This window comes from Grus americana, chromosome 4 (assembly GCF_028858705.1).
Source record: "Grus americana isolate bGruAme1 chromosome 4, bGruAme1.mat, whole genome shotgun sequence".
Lineage (NCBI taxonomy): Eukaryota > Metazoa > Chordata > Aves > Gruiformes > Gruidae > Grus > Grus americana.
The window spans coordinates 39344902-39360991 of NC_072855.1; the positions used below are offsets into that span (position 1 = coordinate 39344902).

At 40.1% G+C, this 16090-nt stretch overlaps 1 protein-coding gene across 3 annotated transcripts in view; it reads right to left on the reverse strand.

Annotated features, from left to right (window-relative positions):
- Positions 1 to 11676, reverse strand: part of WDR17 (WD repeat domain 17) — a 59589-nt gene extending 47913 nt beyond the window's left edge. For 2 of the 3 annotated variants that reach the window (XM_054824764.1, XM_054824763.1), the window contains exon 1: positions 11641 to 11670. The gene's annotated coding sequence lies outside the window, so the exon portion shown is untranslated. Of the gene's footprint in view, positions 1 to 11640 lie in introns of all 3 variants that reach the window. The other variant, XM_054824765.1, reaches the window with a different exon arrangement.
- Between the last annotated feature and the right edge of the window lie 4414 nt (positions 11677 to 16090).

Genomic DNA, 16090 nt, shown 5'->3' on the forward strand with positions numbered 1-16090 from the left:
ATCAGCTCAAAGGTACAGACAATTAAAATCTTCACAGGACAGCAGATGGGAACTTAAACTGCTAAAAACAATCCGTTACAATTACCTGTAAATAAAGTAAAAAGCTTTGTACTAAATTATACTTGAAAACTAAAGACAAGAAAGACTAGAAGCTGCAAATGCATAATTGTTCCATTGTATTTGTTTGCCTATTCCATTATTCATCTCCAGCTGCTGAAAAAACTATTATACTATAGGTATAACAATACTCCAGTGGAGGATGAATGAAACTCCATGTAGTCCATGCTCCCTTCCAGCTTAAGATATTCTAGGATTCTATGATCAAGCCTATGCTGCAGACATTTCACAATCCTCCCTTTGGAACTAGGTACTCTCATTTCAGTGAGTGACAGAATCATTTTATGCTTTTAAGGGTCAGGACCTAACTCCTAGAGGGAACAACTCTGGTAAAGTAACTACATTTAAGAAACTCAAGTTGTTATGCATGTGCAATAACTAATATGTAAATATATGACATGATGACAATAATGTTATCAATGTATGTTACAAGTCAAAAAGGTCTGTTACTATTTAGCACTCACAAACATTAACTTATCATTTGAGGTGGAAATTGCAATAGCTACCAATGCTACAATATAATATGTATTTCCCTAGAAGTTTTATAAGAACATACTTTAGAGAAACACAAGATATCTTGCTGGGCTCAGCAGTTCAGCTTTTTTACATTGCCGTGTGCATTTTAAAAGGCAAGTGAGATATACAAAGAAGCCAACTAAAAGTATACAAAAATTAGCATTCTAGATTTAATGCTGTTCTAGGTCATTTCACAATGCTTAGCACCTCCTGCATCCACAGTCATATTAGCACATATTCAAGTGCATTGTCCAGACCATCCACAGCCCTCACCAAGTCCCACTGTCACGCTGAGTCAGCATGCTCAGGAGAAGGTACACCTCTACAACTCCAAAGAGGCAGTTGGACAATATAGGACCATGGACTCTGTTCTCTCCCCTTCACATAACTGTGCAGTCTTTATTCCTCATCTCTCAGTCTGGAATCTGAGGGAGACTTTCCATCAGGAGCTGGGCTCTTATCTGCCTATGGGAGATAACAGGGAGCAGCACGAGTAGGCTACTTTGAAAAGTATGGAAGCCAGGAGCCAAAGGTGACCTCAAAGCAGGCAGGGGGGTGACCTCACTGATGAGTTGCACAGTCCCTCAGTACTCAAGAGCAGCAGAACAGGTCCAGTGATGGTAACCAGGTTCAGCTGATAGTCCAGTGATCACCAGACAAGTTCACAGTGTCAAAGCAAATCCGAGCTGAAGACAGGAACTCAGCAAGGCAAGGTCAGGAGCAGCAAGGTGTTAAGACCAGACACAGTGTGGCTGTGGAACAGTTCAGGCAAATACCGAGGCAAGGGCCTGAGCTTCAATGCAGCTCTAGAGCCAGGAGGCAGAAGGTGCACAGATGGAGGCCCAGACAAGCTCTTTCTCCTGACTTCACTGTTTTCACACAGTCTGACCCACAGTTACACAGCTGCACTGTAGCAGAGCTTGTCTTGAACACAGACAGTTAAACTCCTGGCATGGGGAGGAAAGAGGGCAAAGATGGAGATTGCAGAACAAGAGTTATGGGCTGGTAAGGCCAATTAGAGCCTGCGCATTGCTGGAATGGAAGATGCAGAACAGCAGCACTCTTGATGCTATATCATGATCAGGTTAGAGAGTCTTGTAAGCTCACAAGAGGTCACTACACTGGCATTCTGATCTAGAAAGAGCCTCAGTTTGAATGCCTGTGGCCAATTTTATCTTCTCACAGTATAAGAGTCATGGGAAGCAGCTGCCACTGGCAGAATTACCTTTGAGAACCTAACAACATTCAACTAGCCATGGATTCTGAAAACTTCCTCTGCCCACCAAGTCTCTGGTGTCCTCCACCCTGGAAGGTTTTCAGTACACTGTTGGAAGAAGACATGAGAACTTCGTTCTAGAAGATGATTTCTCAACTTCACAACCCCATGTGAGTTTGAGTGGGGAGAACAGACAGAAGTGGAACAAAAGATGGTCCACAACGTGAAAGCTACACTGTGGAGATGGGGAGTGACTGGAAGTGGGGAGCTCGAGAGTATATCAACAGCTGCCTAGATGCTCAGTGAGCCAGGACCATGAGCAGAGAGCTGGATAAATGGCAGATATTCCACAGCTATGAGCTCTGAAACCATGAGTTACAGGGATTCAAAGCAGCCCGCTGTCAGGAGGAAGAGTATAAACTAGAAGGAGATGGATGGAGTACAGGACGTACCGTTACTCGTATAAGGCATTTCCACTTATACATACAAGCAACTCCTATGAGGGTTGTAATGCATGTAGCCAGCACAATTCTAGGATCTGCTATCACAAGCAGCTATGTACCACTGTAGAATATAGCAACTGAACAAATAACTTTTGGAATCCTTCACATACAGTGTTGATACTGGGAAAAAAGGTCTATACTTTATGCTAAACATTTAAAACAAATTCCAGCTTTACGAGTTGGTAGCATGAACAGTCTCAGAGATATTGAGATTGTAAAGGAAATTTCTTCTCAAGTTTATGAGCATCATCTATCAAGGGTAACAGACATTGCACATATTCACAAAACTACTGTCTGAAGAACACCGTCTGAAGTGAATGGATCAAACCAGCCACCAATACAAGCTTCTTTAATCCTTATTGGGATTCCTAACTCAAATCATTCTCAGAAAAGTTAGATATTGAACAGTTCAACATGATTTCACAATTAGAAACGTCTTTTAGCTTCAGGTAGGAGAGGAATTAATTCCAAGTGAAGAGTTACTTTATTGACGATGACAACCTTCAATTACCTTAAGTGTAGACATTGGACAGGACAGAAAGCCCATACACTATGAAATTTCCTCTAAGATATGATCCAGCAGGATTAAAATAGTAATTGTGTTTTGCCAACTGCTTTTAATGATTCTGCCTTATATGATAATAGGAAGGATGTGCAATTTGAGAATAGTGACAGTTAGTGGAGGTTACGACCTCCACTACCACAGATAAACCAGCTGAATACTTAGCCCTAAAGTTTGATTGGCTAGGCATAAACACAAAAAAACGAGAACAGTCAAAAGGATAAAATAGAAGTGATGTTGTAAGCTGTGATGCTTTAGGATAAGAACATTAAAATGTGTGGTTCAAGATCAGCACTACAAAGGTCAAGAATTACAAAAAATCCAAACAAAAAATAATCAATGTTTATCTTCTATTTGTATTTGATATCAAAGTTGATTTCACTTCTGGATACTTCAGTGCAGGTTTTTTGGTTTTTTTTTTAAATGAGAGTATGCTACTACCTTGCTCTCTACAAAGATGTAAACTTGTAAGAGCCTGAAAGGAGATGCTGAAGAATAGAAAGGCCTCAATCTCTACAAACTAAAACATATTCCTAAATATAACATAAATATATAGTTTACCTAGAAAAGAAAGGATAAAATATTACATCCGAAAATAATTAGCTAAATGTCATTGGAATGAACAAGCTGATACTATTCTCCCATGTTATCTGGCAATACCTGACGTCAGCAATATATTTCAGTTATTAAGAAATATCTTCAAGAAGGGAACAGAGGTAAGAAATCTCTCTGTCTTGATCCTCCACTTTTGCCACCATTTGCTATTATTTAATAATCTGTAGTTGATATACTGTGCCAAATCAACCATTCACTTTTTTCCAAATACATTTCTAACCACTGTTTATGTTTCTGTTTAAATCTTACACAGAGAAATATTTAGACATTTGCCTGTATAATTTCTTTAAAAAAGTCAGATTTGATGTATTCTTGCCATAATTCAGTAGCATTAAGTATGTTTCAAAATTAAGAATTATTTTCAATTAATTGAATATATTTATACCTCATAGAAATTGGTATTTAGTAAATTTGTCTGCAGATTTGCTGTACCCAATTCCATGACAAAATTAATTCTTTGTAAATCCATGTAGACATTATTTCATAATATGCCCCATCATAGCACTAAAAATTATCTACCGAATGACTATATACTAAAGATTAACATACTACAACTTTACATTTTCTCTTTTGATACATTTCAAAGCCACAAAATTTATTACAGGAATTAATGTCTTCATAACAACAACAAACTCCAAACAAAAAAACAATAAAGAACCCACACACAACAAAAAAAACCCCAAGTACAAAATGCTTCAAAAATTCTTTAAATTACATTAATATAAAAATTTCATTATTTTCATAATTTGTACAGCATTATGTTAATACATTACATCAGTATCTCTAGTAAAGAAATCAATTTAAAAGAAGAGGTTTATATATATAAAGTAAAGAAATAAGTTTAAAAGCCTCAGGTTTTATTTATTAATTAGTGCTTTAAAAACCTTTACATGAAGAATATCCTAAAATAAATCCCAAAAATACAATGTTTACAGTAAGGCTGTGTAATAAGCAATCATAGGATAATGACACAGCAGACTTATGTCTCAGTGCTCCTATGTCATATGAGGTCAGTTAAGAATTTAATTTCCCCCTACTCCTCCCAGGCTACTAACAGTACAAACACAAACAGGGCTCTAAATGGTTGTCCTCTTTAGTTTTTTCCCCTCATTTGCTCTTTCCCAACAAGCTGTATGGATTTATCAGGACAAGATGACATACAGGATAGCCAGGCCACCTTACAGTGATTAAAATAAGCTGCTAGTAACACATGTGCAACACCATTATCATCACCAGATCTGCAATAGGATGAGACTTTAGAACAACCTTCCCACAAGAGTACAAGGTCAAAAACATAGCTACTTTTAAGATTGAGCTTTATCGGTTTATGGAGGAGATTAGGCTCTAGCTGCCAACAATAGCAGTAGATTAGACTTGATCACGTATCTTCCTAAGGATGTTCCATAATTGGATCTTGAAACTTTTATAGTCTTCCTTTTTTTTTTCCCCTAAGAAAATAACTTTAACTTCTCTTAAGAAAAAATATAAATGAGTATGTTTATGTATACAGTACCAATGTTAGTATGGCTTAGCAGATGCTTCCATTCAAATTCTGTAAAGAATACATAGTGCTTTTAAGAAAAGGAAAAGTTAAGTATCTCTTCGATTTTCAAATTCCTTGTTCAAAAAAGACAAAATGGGCACGCTACATATGTATGGAGAAAAGTTATAACCTTATTCACAAAGCTATGTCTATACTGAAGTGCTTATCTCAGTTTCATAATCATTACACACATAAAGGGATGCCATCCAGAGGGACCTTGACAGGCTGGAGAGGTGGACCCGTGCGAACCGCATGAAGTTCAACAAGGCCAAGTGCAAGGTCCTGCATGTGGGTCGGCGCAATCCCAAGCACAGCTATAGGCTGGGTGAGGAATGGATTGAAAGCAGCCCCGAGGAGAAGGACTTGGGGGTATTGATTGATGAGAAGCTCAACATGAGCTGGCAGTGTGCGCTTGCAGCCCAGAAAGCCAACCGGGCTGCATCCTGGGCTGCATCAAAAGAGGCATGACCAGCAGGTCGAGGGAGGTGATCCTGCTCCTCTACTCTGCTCTTGTGAGACCCCACCTGGAGTACTGCGTCCAGCTCTGGGGGCCTCAGTACAGGAGAGACATGGAGCTGTTGGAGAGAGTCCAGAGGAGGGCCACGAAGCTGATCAGAGGGCTGGAGCACCTCTCCTATGAGGACAGGCTGAGAGAGTTGGGATTGTTCAGCCTGGAGAAAAGAAGACTCTGGGGAGATCTAATTGCGGCTTACCAGTACCTGAAGGGGCCTACAGGAAAGATGGTGAGGGACTGTTTATCAGGGAGTGTAGTGACAGGACAAGGGGTAATGGGTTCAAGCTGAAGGAGGGTCTATTTAGATCAGATGTTAGAAAGAAATTCTTTACTGTTAGAGTGGTGAGGCACTGGAACAGGTTGCCCAGAGAGGTTGTGGATGCCCCATTCCTGAAAGTGTTCAAGGCCAGGTTGGATGAGGCTTTGGGCAACGTGGTCTAGTGGAGGGTGTCCCTGCCCATGGCAGGGGGGGTTGGAACTAGATGATCTTTAAGGTCCCTTCCAACCGAAACTGTTCTATGATTCTATAACATCTGGATGTACTCAAAGCTGAAGTGCCCTAGTTTCTGGGGAAAAAAAAAAAAAAAAAAAAGAAAAAAGTTGTTCACTCTGTCAGCAAACAGTTAATACAGCAAGAAGGATGTTGCATGTACTTTTTCTATCATGCTCATAAGTTTTATCTATGTCTAGCTAGATTGCAAGTCATTCCATTCTAACATGTTCTTCAAAAACATCTTAGATTATAATAAATTTAGATTATAGTAGTGCAAATCCCTGCCTGGAATGATAATGAACACATTTTGAAGTAAACATTTTAATAATAATCATTTTTCAAACTATATTTTGCTGATTTGGATGTTAAATATAAATAAGTACTATTATCTTAAGTACATTTCTATGGCAGAGATAAGAAAAAAAAAAACATTTCCTCGGTATATTTAAGTTAACGTACCAAGAACTTTCCTTAGCAGAAAAAAATTTCAGCATCTGAAGCACAAACAACCCCACAAAGTAGGTAACTTGAAAGTAGGCAGAAGAAAATTAATGAAAAAAGAAGAAATAATTCTCTTTGTGAAGCTCAAGGTAATATTTAAAATCCCTTGGATCTTGGTCATGTCCCTGTGCTATTTATCATCTGTATGTATTTGTTAATGGATTTGAGAGGTTGAATAGCCAAAGTGTGGATGACATCCAGCTGTATCTCATCTTGTACAAACTGTACCCTCTCACACATCTGTTAATACTAATTTTCCAAATTTGGAAAACTAGTTGAAGCTGGACACAGGCAAGAGTGACTTGATTTTATTGGCAAAACAGATCAACCATTGAAAAATTTGTCTCCAAGATAATGTTCTAAAACACAGAGATTTTCTGCCCTAAGAATTTTTACAGAGCAGCCAATTTAACATTTCTGTTCAGACACTTCAGGGGCCACTTGGGCTTTAATAACCACAAAAGCAAAAAGAACTCTGAAAAAAGCATACATCACAACCACCTCCAAAAAAAAAAAAAAGAAACCTCTAACTGCAACAAGATTGCACACCATTCTCTGGAAATCTGAACCGGATACAACTACATGCATGTTAATATCCAGCAGGTTAAGTATATTAAAAAAATGCGCTGTAGGTTAGTAACAAATGATTACAGAACTCTTCTCAACACTAACCTCACACTCAAAGTAAAGTCTTAATTTCTCTTTCCTGGCATTTAAACTTATGTATGAAATTGATCTTCAGGAACTGACATATGCCCTTTCATTTTCCATCATTATCAATCTCCCACTACAAGTATTTTCAGACAATAAGTAACAATCTGAAAAGGAACTGATGACAATAAAAATAGTAGCAGTAATTAGTACTCTTAGACCTTGATTTGCCTAGATGGAAAAAAAAAAACCCCAAACGAACACAACTCTAGCGTAAGAACTCAAAATGATTCTTTAACCAGATTGAAAAAGAGAATATAGAAGGTCAAAACCAAAGAGACCAGGGTTCAGACTATCAATAAACTAGGCAATTTATGTCTCATTAAGAAAGAGAAGACTGAGTAACATGCAAAAGCAGGTTGTCTAATGGCACAATGTTGTGGTTTAATCCCAACAGGCAGCTAAGCACCACCCAGCCGCTTGCTCGCTCCACCCCTCCAGTGGTATGTGGGAGAAAATCAGAAGGGTAGAAGTGAGAAAACTCGTGGGTTGAGATAAAGACAGTTTAATAGGTAAACCAAAAGCTGCACACGCAAGCAAAGCAAAACAAGGAATTCATTCACCACTTCCCATGGGCAGGCAGGTGTTCAGCCATCCCCAGGAAAGCAGAGCTCCACCACATGTAACGATGACTTGGGAAGACAAACACCATCACTCCGAACATCCATGTCTCCCCTTCCTCTTCCCCCAGCCCTTTATATGCTGAGCATGACATCATATGGTATGGAATATCTCTTTGGTCAGTTGGGGTCAGCTGTCCCGGCTGTGTCCCCTCCCAGCTTCTTGTGCACCCCCAGCCTACTCACGGGTGGGGTGGGGAGCAGAAAAGGCCTTGGCTCTGTGTAAGCACTGCTCAGCAGTAACAAAAACATCCCTATGTTATCAACTCTGTTTTCAGCACAAATCCAAAACATAGCCCTGTACTTGCTACTGTGAAGAAAATTAACTCTATCCCAGCCAAACCCAGTACACACAGGTAAATGCAAACAATTATATCTAAGACAGAAACAAAATAGGAGATCTCAAAACATATAAATTGAAGGGACGGGATAAACTCTATCCCCCCAAAAAAAACCCTGCAAGTAGAGATGATTGGTTTCAACAGACCATGAAATTTAGTAAAAACTACACAACTATAGTACAACAAAAGGAGACGGAAAAATCCTTATAAAATCAGTCAAATATTGGATGTAATAAACCATAGGAAAAGTATGAGCCATCAACAGGATGGAACCATGAGAAGGAAAGATGTACAATGTGTTAGGAAAGCTATTTTCATCACAGAAGGAAGCTGAACACCATTATACCAGGCACTCATGCACTACATTTGGTTAGCATATTCAAGAGAGATGGATTTAATTTTTTTAGATACAGTGTTTTAAAGTAATGAAGAAAGGAGGTGGTAATTACTAGAGATATAGAAGTGCTATTTAAATCAAGATACCATACAGGCTAAGCAGCTGGGTTCAAATTGGCCATATAGGCTGGAAAGTAGATGAAAGTTTCCATACCTGAACCAAATTTCTAGTCAGTAAAAGCATTAAGAGAATCATTAAGTAGGGAAAAGGCAAACTTCACCAATAAAAGACCTATAATACACAGTCTCCCCCCCCCCCCGCAATGACTTTTTCCACTTCAACAACTGATTCCAAGAGCTGGGGGTCTCCCATCATCAAATAGGAAATTAGACACTGAATGGAAAGATTCATTAATGATGAAGATTTTAGAAATTACTGATTATCAAATTGTGTGGTTACACATAACTTCCCACATAAAACTGGACCAAGTAGCCCAAGTGAAAAATCTAACAAAGAGCCTTAGCAGAGACAATGGTGCAGTCAACGTCATCACCACAAATGGTAACACCATCAAGTGACAGAAAGAACTGGAAGAGATGAGTTCCCACACTTCATGACAAGACAGTCTTGAGAGCTACTATATGACATTGTTAAGAACATAAAAAAAAGTCAGCAAAACTGTACAAGCCTTAACTGCTAATGTAGTGAACCCCACTTGTAGCAGCAAAACCAACTTCTCCAACTTGTGCTAGAGCAGGATAAGGAAGAAATGGCCCCAATGGATTCAACCAAGGTGTACTTATTATAGGACTCAAATGGGGAAAAGAATACCATACAAAGCTCCTGTCCTTCTCCAGTGTCCAGAATACAGCTCAGCTGCTACCATAAATATTTGCTGGCCTGAACGACACTATGTCACCAAATTGCCTATACCCTACAGATGAATTCTCAGTTCTCATTGCCAGTTGCTATAATTCAAATGTTATATTGATGTTTACTTCTCTTCTTGTGCTGTCTATCTTTTGCCTTATCTAACAAAATATGCAAGCTACACAGTATCTTCACCAGGATTTGCTGAGGTAACTCTTACTGTCCGCATCAACTCTGACTCACAGACTGCAGGAAGAGGAAATAATGCTTTCCCTAAGTTATCATCTCCTATTACCACTGCTAGAAATAAAATACTGGCCCACTGAGTTAAACAGACCATTAGTCAAACTCAGTGAGGACTCTCCTATGTTGCTCTTGCTATGTGGAAACATTCCTCATAGCAGACAACTAAATTACAAGTTTATCATTGTGTTGTTGGTCCTTTAAATAGCCAGAGCTACTCCATGAATCAGAGATTTGCTGTAATAGAACACACAGAATGACACTTCTGGAAGAAGACTGTAGACATCTTGTCAGCGAGAATAATTAATAAGTTACCAAAAAAAAAAAATCACTAAGTAAAACAATACTCCCACGATATTTTAAAATGTTTGCATTATCTGTATTACTCCATACATACTCCATATTACCTTTGCAAGTTCTTTAGGTCACCATGTCTTCACATGGGTTACAACAATTAGCCAAAGATTACTACAGTCTTAACTGAAGCTTTTGAACAATTCTTATATGCAAAACATAAATAATGGTAACACAAAGTTAGCTTGACTGATTTGTGCAAGGCACTTGTTCTCCAGTAGAAAACTTAAAATATAGAAGCAACTGATACAGTTGTGCCTTTAATCACAAAAGAATTTATTTGCAACTGGCACAACCTAAGTGAATTTCCCCTATTTTAGGACTACAAAAAAATTAGGGAGTGCAAAGGTTAGCAACTTGAACTTAATTTAAAACAAAGGGAAGTATGCCTTACCATGAATAACAAGCAAAATAATACTTTGCTAAAGTTTGAAGAACATCTGATTGTTTACTATCTGTGTTTATCATCAGAATTCTTCCCCCAAATGCTCTTACAAATAACAGTAAACTGCATAATGTCACGACAAATTTTTTAAGAGAGGCATAAAACCAGAAAGCTCTACACTCTTAACATAGAAGGGACTTAAACTCTAGAATTAGTTAGAAAAAGACACAACAAACTCCCTAGCCCATGACGATTTTGAAAGACTGAGTGCATGGCCAGCAGAAAGATATTCTTGAAACAACCAGTTTTTAGGCTGGAAAGGGAGATTTCCAAGTATTTATGTTCTATATAATGGAGTGGTTAAGCCAATTATTAAGAACACTATGGTCTTCATCAAATTTAAAATCGAGGATTATGATACATAATTCTACAGCATTCTAAGTAAAGATCTCAAGTGGACTTTGATTGCATGCATGCCAGTTTCACAAATTGTTGTGTGACCATTTCTATATAAAGCAACATCTTTTAGGATATCAGAGAAATTAAATTAACAGAAAAAAAATTTAAATACTTATTTCCTCATTTGTGGAATCTACTGTCTTAAATTTGTTTTCATAAGCTTTGTTTGCTTAGCCAGTAGTTTGCTTTTGTACTTGAATAATTTTTTAAATTTTCTAAGCTTGTTTTTGCTTCCCCCTCCTACACTTGTCCCAGTTGGGAAAAGCATTTGAAGTATAAACAAGCCCAAAGCTCTCCCTCCCTACGGAGGGCAGGCGTTTTCCACACAGTTTGCTTCTTCCAGAGATTGCTGCCTCCACGTTTACTCGATTTTAAGTTTATGTTTCCGCACAGGCACGTTTGTACAGAGATACGCATACAGTAGAAAAGTCCCGAAACCAACGCAAAAACCCAACAATACCGCCAAGCCCACTCCTGGATACTTCAGAGAAGCGCCCGAAGCCCCGAAAGCTACCCAGGGCAGCTCCGTCCCCAGGCCGCAGGTGGGCGCGGCCCGGCAAAGCTCCACGGAACCGCCGCCCGCGGGACAACCGGGCCCGCACCGAACTCCACCGCCCCAGCCGGGCCGCCCCTCCCCGCCCGCCACACGGCGGGGCAAGAAACGCCGCACCGCACGCCTCCCGCCCGGCCGGGCTGCCAAGCTCGGGGCCCACTCCCCGGTGGCGGCCGCCAGCCCTCACCTGTCCTCCCGCAGCGCCCACAGCGCGTCCGCCGCCACCGCCGCCGCGCAGGGAGAAACCAACCCCGTCTCCCGGGCAACCTGGCGGGCCCGCCCCCGCCGCGCGCTCATTGGAGGGAGACGCCGGCCGCCGGCGGGCGGAAGAGGCGACCGCGTTACTTAGCAACGGGGCGGGTGGCGCGAGCCCTACCTGAGGGCCCCCTGAGGAGCGGCGGCCCGTGGAGACCCCAGCGGCGGCTCGCGCCTCAGCCGTTAACGGCCGTGTCAGCGTGACCTGGGAGACACTGAGGGGCGAACCCCGGCCCCAGCTCCGCTCTTTCGTGCGGGTTTCGACCGGGTCAGTAGTTGAGGAGAGGTTTTCCAGAGCTAGCAAGCCGCCTTCCCCCTTACCGTGAGGGGATCAGAAACCAGTGTCAGGAGGGACGGGCAAATTGCACCCGCTCCGAGGACCTCCGGGGAGTGCTGGCCTCATACCCCCGGACGACGCTGTTGTTAAACTGAGCATTTTAAGATGACATGAATTTTGAGCCATTTAGCTATAGCTGCGCCTCGTTTGTAGAGACCATTGCTCCATGCTGAGGGACTGAAAAGAACTGCAGACTATTGTGTTACACACTGACTAATCCCATCAAATCCGAGTCACAAAATGCATTCCACTGGTCCAACTCCACCAGCCTGGCGTCATCAGGTACATACCTGGGCTTTTAATCCACAGAGATTTATTGGGCAACATCTGCTTGTTTTTCTCTTCTACTTTTTCCATCCTCCAATTGTTTGTGCAGGTTGGTGACCTGCAGCGTGGAACTTGTTTACCGAACGTCTGTTTTTCCTTGAATTATTTTCAGACAGAACAATTTCCTGATTCAGTTCACTACATCTCCATCAGTGTGTTTGTGTCAATGCAATGAAAATAATGGGGAGGTAGCCCGTGAATTGTGGAAATACAACTCCAAATATGGTTCTTGGTTTCTTTCATTAAAGCTTACTCAACCCTCTGTAGCTGGTATTTATGCATGCTCAAATAATAAAAAATGTCATCTTACTCTGTTCTCTGGACAAAAAGTATCTATTGCTTGAGGAGATCTGTCCTACAACATAATTCCTGACCTTGCCAATAGATTCTTCTTTAGCATAAGGAACTGGGAAGAGGTAGATAGGGTATCACTTTGTATATGATTTACTGGGCAGAAAATGTACATCTCCAACACCACCTACCAGCGAAAATTTTTGCTGAATTTGCTTCCTTCCTTAGAAGCTTATGCTAAGTTCTAACCTATATGATCTTCTTGAAGACTGTAACAATCATACTTGGCCATACCAGAAGTCCCAAGCAGTATATTCCATATCCAACAATAATCAGTACAAGAAGTAGGTGCAGAGACAGTAAGGAACAAAGACTTACAGCCTTTCTCTCTTTACATTATGCCTTTTGACAATCATGAATTAGGGACTTTGTCATACGAAAGGTCCCACAAGCACTATATTCCATCTCCAGCAAAAGCTTCTAGTGGAGGTAGGTGCAAAGAATATAAGGAAAAATAAATGTATTATTTCCCTCTTCGTATTATATCTTTTGGCAATTTTAAACTATGAGACTCTTGTACTAAATGTTGCATTCAGATCATGGATATGTACCCCTCCACATTTATCTATCCCCCTAAACTTTTGATCTCCAAAGCATCCCACCACATTGAGTTCTATTTTTAAAGTCCTGCAGAAAAGCATCTGCATTTGTTATTTTTAAAACATCCATCTGGTAATCCATGTGCTGCCTTTTTAATGACAGGTAGCAAATAATAATTTTCCATTCAATTTCTGTGTGTCATTCATGCTTTCATAGCTGTTTTCAGCCATCCATGTGACAGGTTGAAGAGATCTAGCCTATTTTGTCTCTTAGATAAGACCTAATCTGTAAATTCAAATGACCATCCTTGTTGCCTTTCTCTTATCTTTTCTAGTTCTACTTCAATCTTCGAGATAGGGTGACTGGAACTGCCTAAAGATTATTCCTGGAAAAGAGGTGGTTTGTGGGTCATCGGACAGGTTCATAGGATCATAAGATAGTACAAGGGGATGACTCAGATTAGAAGGGGCCTTCTCAGACAATCTAGTCAAACCTCCTGTTCAAAGGAGAGTGAGCTATGAGGTCAGACCAGGTTGCTCATGGCTTTATCTCGGTGGTCCTCTGCTGAACTTACTCCATTTTGTTGATGTCTTTCTTGTGTTGAGGGCCTAAAACTGGATACAGTATTACAGATGTGGTATAAGAAGGGCTGAGTAGAGAAAAAAAAAGTTAAATATGTATAACAGAAAAATGTTTTAATACCCTTTCACATATTAAGGATAGAAAACTTTATTTAAATAGGACTACTCACATTTGAGTACATGAAGTTGTAATTTTCTCTGGATTCTGAGATTATATTTAGCACTGCAATCTGTTGTGTTTTATTTTAGTTATTCAGAAAAGTAACACAATTTTTACTAACTACTAGGATTCTTGATTAATCTAGGCATACATAATAACTTTGCATAAGGTGTCTTGCTCTACCACACTACTAAGAACACATCCTACTTCTAACTTCTCTGTGACTTTCAGATCAAGAAATCTGAGTATCATGGTTAAATGTGCCAGCTTATTGCCATCCACGTCCATTGTACACATTCTTATCTAGAACATTAGTTATAGTTAGCAGCGCCTTTGGTTTTCACAGAATAATTTCTTGTTCTTCCTCAGTTACTGAAAGCTAAACTGAAGTTTATTCAGCTAGTTGTTTCTTTTTCTTACCAGAGCTATGTATTTTCTCCTGCACTCATTAAAGCAGGATAAATTTATCCCAACTATGAATAATACAATCAAACAAGTAGAAGTAGAACTTTAATTTCGGTCAAAAATTTCAATTTCCATCATATCTAGAATCAATGGGTACTTAGAATTTTGGTAACTTTCATTTTATTCCTAGGATGTGACTGACCTCTGGTGGGAGTTAGCAAATATTATTTTATTGTAATTTCTCAGTAAGAATGTTTTTTTCCACTAATGATTCTGTAATACTATTAGCCTGCTGCCTGGCAGAGATCATATGCTTTTTTACCACGTGCTAACTGTCAAATTACATCTAGCAAAGGATTTCATGTAGAACTCAGGCTGATGATTATTTTTCTCCATTCTTGCTGAGAAGTGCTTACTGAAAGGTGTCAAAAGAAGAAAATACTTGAAAGAAGTTTCATTCATTACACTCAGTTCATGCAGTTGTTTTATTAGATGCATACAGTCTCTGCTGTGGCTAAAATCAATAGTTTTTAATAAGGTATTTTAAGTGGAGGAGCTGCCACCTTGCAAGTCCTGCTGATGTTGTCCGTTGGTAGTTACAGCATTAGGATTGCATCAAATTAATTTTGGGAAATGGAAAATCTATCACAGAGTCCATCATATGCAAAAGAGATCAGACCAAATCTGAAAGTCCCACTTGCCCTTAGTGACTTGTAAATGGTAGATTTTGAACACAGGTTCTGTGGGACCTGATGAAGTGCAAGCTGACAGACTCTTCCTGGCTGATAATTACCAGTAGTTTTCAAAAAGCAGCTTTTTCAGCAACGTGGGATGCTCACTACTCCAAACTGGCTGGCAGACAGGCTCTAGTTACAAAATCCAGCACTGGGACGAGATTCACGTTCAGACTGGGGCACTTACATTGAAGCACTGGACCAGTAGGTATGTAAAGTGCCATTACCATTAATCTTTCATAGAAGCCCCACAAGATCTTTCACAGTTTCTCACAGAGCACTTTGGTTTACTAGAGACTGAGTGTTTAAGGTAAAATGAACTGTTTTCTGGGATCTGTTGTCTGTATTGATTAGATCATTATTGACTATAACAGGAATTTTAGATACATAAATTTAAGCCATCTGAATCCTTCCCCAGATATTTACTAACAGAAGACATTTAGCTTAGTTAATGCCACCTTCCTGCATTGATCCTGACCATTGCGTATCACAAAGCTACTGGCCCATGTAACGCTGAACCTGAGAAAGCGCAGACCTGTGCTGTGCTGTGCTGCACATCCTGCCCAGCCACCAGGGACATGCAGCAGAGCCACAGGCCTGTGCTGTGCTGTGCTGTGCTGTGTGTGTCCCGTGGCTGTGGGACAAACTCAGCTCGTAGCAGAGGAGCATGCGGGCTGCTCCCACTTGATATTGGTGATTGCCCCACCTGCCTGGCCTTGCCTTTTTTTCTAAAAGTGCAGCGAGAAGTTCTCTGTGAGTATCCTTCCTGTTTAACAGTAGAAATTATGAATAGAGTTGTTTTCTTGTAAGAAAATCTTATAGTAGCTCAAATGACCAACGTGGGGTAACCCCTTCTACAGGCAGGGTCATGCTGTATGCTGATCAGAGGCCCATTCGATGCTACGCAGCTTAGGGCTCCCAGCATCTAAAAGGAGGTAAAATTATCT